The sequence below is a fragment of the Cnephaeus nilssonii genome, assembly GCF_951640355.1.
Source record: "Cnephaeus nilssonii genome assembly, chromosome: 3".
In the NCBI taxonomy this organism is placed as follows: Eukaryota; Metazoa; Chordata; class Mammalia; order Chiroptera; family Vespertilionidae; genus Cnephaeus; species Cnephaeus nilssonii.
The window spans coordinates 24075863-24080110 of record NC_137074.1 but is presented as its reverse complement, the minus strand read 5'-3'; the positions used below and the strand labels follow the sequence as shown (position 1 = coordinate 24080110).

General features: G+C 38.2%; 1 pseudogene across 1 annotated transcript; it reads right to left on the bottom strand.

Moving 5' to 3' along the window:
- Nucleotides 1-798: 798 nt before the first annotated feature.
- On the bottom strand, nt 799-1395 carry LOC307097274 (large ribosomal subunit protein uL30-like; annotated as a pseudogene). The gene has a single exon. The product of its transcript is annotated as a large ribosomal subunit protein uL30-like (transcript).
- Nucleotides 1396-4248: the final 2853 nt, after the last annotated feature.

Sequence of the window (4248 nt, the reverse complement as noted above, 5' to 3'; positions counted from 1 at the left end):
AACAGGTATATCCATCAACAAATGGCTTTAGTGATCAATAAAAAGAAACTAATACACATGACAACATGAATGAACTTCAAATACACTATGCCTGATGAAAGCTAGAATCAAATAAATGCTTTATACCATCTGATTCCTATTATATGACAATCTGGAATAGACAAAACCATGGAGTCTCAAGTCAAAGGGTGAGCAGGCCTGCCGTTGCAGCATCAGACCAGTGGCTAGAGTGTATTGGAAATAGTATTGTAGTGCTGGGGGTTCAATCAACAGGTTCGTGCAAGATGATATGGATGATGTGAAAGCAGCCATAAGAAGGCTTCCTGAGAACTTGTACAACAATGATGTTTTGCATTAAGAGAGCACTGGTCCTGTCCACGAGATAGCAGATCTTGCCTAAAGAGCAGTGGACAAGCCCTGGCCAGTTTGGCTCAGTGGATAGAGCATCAGCCTGCAGATCAACGGTCCCGGGTTTGATTCCAGTCAAGGGAACGTACCTTGGTTGCAGGCTCCTCCCCGGCCCGGCCCTGGTCAGGGCTCCTGCAAGAGGCAACCAGTAGGTGTGTTTCTCTCACATCCATGTTTCTGTTTTTCCCTCTCTTTTCCACTCTCCCTAAAAATCAATGGAAAAATATCCTCGGGTGAGGATTAATAAAAAAAAAGAAAAGAAAAGCTGTGGACAAAATAGGAGGTGAATAATTGTACCTTGAACCATATTCGGGAAAGTAAAGAATGGGCAAAGAACCATGTAATCAAAATCTGTGGATGCATCTGTCCTCAGTATTTTAATGATGCTGTTTAAACCACAAATATACAATTTAGAACCATCTGGGCTGCAGATATACGAATCAGATTCTCCATGCAGATGATGCCATGTTTACCAAGAAATCAAGCAATCAATGCTGGGGCAATTCATTTCTGTTGATTTTGCCATAACTGCACTTGTAGGTTAACTCATTTACTGACTTCAGGTTTAGGTACCCCCATGCAACATGGAGTTCCACAATCCTTAGCATGTTAATGGGAGCCCTGTTAAGCCTTACAAAGGTACCGCTGAAGCGAAGGGGAAGAAGCTGCAGCACTTTTCAGATCTTTGGGCTCACACTATTGATACCTCTGACCCCGATGACAAATGCCAATTTGGGCTTTGCAGGCACATAGAAGTCGCCAGCTTTTCTTGCCATCCTAGCCATTTGACCTCAGTTCTGTACATCAGCCTATATTCCTTGTGATTGTACTTAGCTTTTTCATAAATAAGCTTCCTCCTTGTCTTTCAGAGTATCTTTTGGTCAAACTTCTCAGGCACTTGATCTTCAGCTCTGAGAAATTCCTTCACTTTTTCTTAAGGGTTTTTGGAACAGTAAGAACCTTTTTTTCTTTTACACCCTCCATGGTTCCAGCCAGATTGTTAAAGATCAGAAGAGTCTTTAACGTCATTGGTGTAGGAAAACAGTATACTCATGTCTTACTGTTTGGAGCACAAATTCAGTGAAGGGGAATTCAATAAAATCTTTCAAAACTATAAATACAGGTAACCTTCCCAAAATGTGAGGAATGGCACATATACAAATTTATTCATTGCAGCAGCATCTGAGAAATCAAAATGCTGAATTAACTATCAATAAGGGACTGGTTAAATCAATCGACATTCATATAATGGAATATTTTACACCTACTAATAAGGAAGAATCTTTGTGTATTGATATGGAAAAATTTCTAAAATAGTAAAAGACTGAAAAATCAAAATATATAATTACATATAGTAATCTATTTGTGTTAATACATATTTGCTTGAATATGCTTAAAATATTTTTGGAAGAATATACACAAGAAACTATTAACATTGGATTATTTATGGATAGGAACTGGATTTGTGGAGAACAGGGATGGAGAGACACTTCTTAATCACATGTGTTTAAAAAATTTTTTAATTTTGAACCAGGTGAATTATATAAATAAATATATAATTTCTACATAAAGTTGCCTTTCCTGCCACAAGGTGGCAGTGTTTTTCTGCCACAAGGTGGCGGTGTTACAGGCTCTATGGAAGAATGCAGTATTCGGAAATTGGTCTCATTACAGATATTTTAACTTGACCTGTAATTAATTGTCTAGTTGAGGATTGAAAATATGTACTTTCATACAAGATAGCATATTTGAAAGCCATATAAATATTTTCCTTTGTTTTTCAATTTTATAATCACTCTATTTTTTTTTTCCGCTTTAATCAAAGCACTACAGGCCCATGGTAAAACAAAACAAAACAAACAACAGATATGCTAAAGCACTTGTAATGAAACATCTAGTCTTCTTCTCCATCCCACTTTCATTCCCCAGAGACAGCTACCTTTTATTATAATTGGGGTTACTTCCAAAACTCTAAATAATATATACATACATCTCTAGTTTTTATTCTACCAACTTTAGATAATATATGCCACCTGAAATATGAAAGACAGACACTTAGCTCACTAATATCACCTCCCACTTCTATTCTCTCCCATTTCTGATCTATCGTTTTTTAATTCTTCTATTGGTTACCTGTTATACTTTAAATTGTTCTCCTAAACCTCCATTTTTTATTTTGCCAGTTTTCAACATTGTCTCAACTTCCCAATAAGTAAAATAAGGGTATTATCAATTCAATTCTTCTTTTTCACCTCTCTGTACCTCTTTCACCTCCCAACTTTATTTTTTTAAAAAGCGTGTACAATCCAATAGTTTTTACAGAGTTATGCAGCCATCACCATAATATAAATTTAGAACATTTTTATTACCCCCAAAAAAACCCATACCTGTTATCAGTCACTCCTCATTTCCCCAGCCTTACACAACCACTAATCTGCTTTCTGTCTTTATAGGTTTATCTGTTCTAGACACTTATATGAATGGAACCATACAATATGTGGTTCCATATAGCTTCTTTCATTTAGCATGTTTTTGAGGTTCATCCAAGTTTTGGTGTGTATCATTATTTCATTCCTTTTTATTGGCGGAATAATATCCCAGTGTATGGCTATACCACATTTTGTTTCTGCATCTCAGTTGATACACATTTTGGTTGTTTCCACTTTGTTTTTGCTATTATGAATAATGTTGCTATAAACTGTTAGATTTATTTTTCCTTTTTAAATAATTTTACTAGAGGCCCGGTGCACAAAATTCATGCACTCATGGGGGTGGGATGTCCCTCAGCCCGGCCTGCACCCTCTTGTAGTCCAGGACCCCTCGCTTGTTGCTCCTTATTGCTCGGCTCACTGCTCCTTAGTGCTGCTGGAGGCAGAAGAGGCTCCCGCCACCGCCGCTGTGCTTGCCAGCAGCGAGCCCAGCTTCTGGCTGAGCGGTGCTCTCCCTGTGGGAGTGCACTGACCACCAGGGGGCAGCTCCTGCGCTGAGTGTCTGCCCCTTGGTGGTCAGTGAGCATCATAGCGACCAGTCATTCTGCTGTTCGGTCAATTTGCATATTAGCTTTTTATTATATAGGATTGATTTTTTTACAGAGAGGAAGGAAGAGGGATAGAGAGAAACATCAATGAGAGAGAAACATCGATTAGCTGCCTCCTGCACAACCCCTACCGGGGATGTGCCCACAACCAAGGTACATGCCCTTGATCGGAATTGAACCAGGAACCCTTCAATCCGCAGGCCGACGCTCTATCCACTGAGCCAAACCGGTTAGGGCTATTTTTCCTTTTATTCTGTAACTATAATTGTCTGTCTTGACTGTGATTTGGTTCTAAAACTTGAAAAATAACTAATGGGATTACATTAGTTTGTATATATTGCTCACTGCAGAGCAAAATAGTGTGCTAGGGTTATATTTACTTCTCTATAAAATTAACAGCACTATTTCCTTTTTCCCCCTGAGGTATCTCTTCCACAGCCTTCCATTCTCTGCTCCAATGTGGACTCATTGCAAGAGGTAATCCAGGGGTTGACAATTCCTTTGTGGATCCCATGTCTTTTTCTTTCTTATTTATTCCTTTTATTCTGTAGACATTTATCCTCAAGTAATTTTCTTGAAGGTAGTAAATTTTTGAGTGTTTGTCTGAAAATATCTGTTTTTCCTTTGCATTAATTTAACCAGGTACAGAAATCTATGTTTGAATCTAGAATTCTCAGAGTCTTGAAGACATTTTTTCATTGTCTTCTGGCACCTAATATTACTGATGATAATTCTTATAACAATTGGATCCTCATTCCCTTATTGGTGGTCTGTTTATTGCCCTTTTCCACTGAATCTTTTAA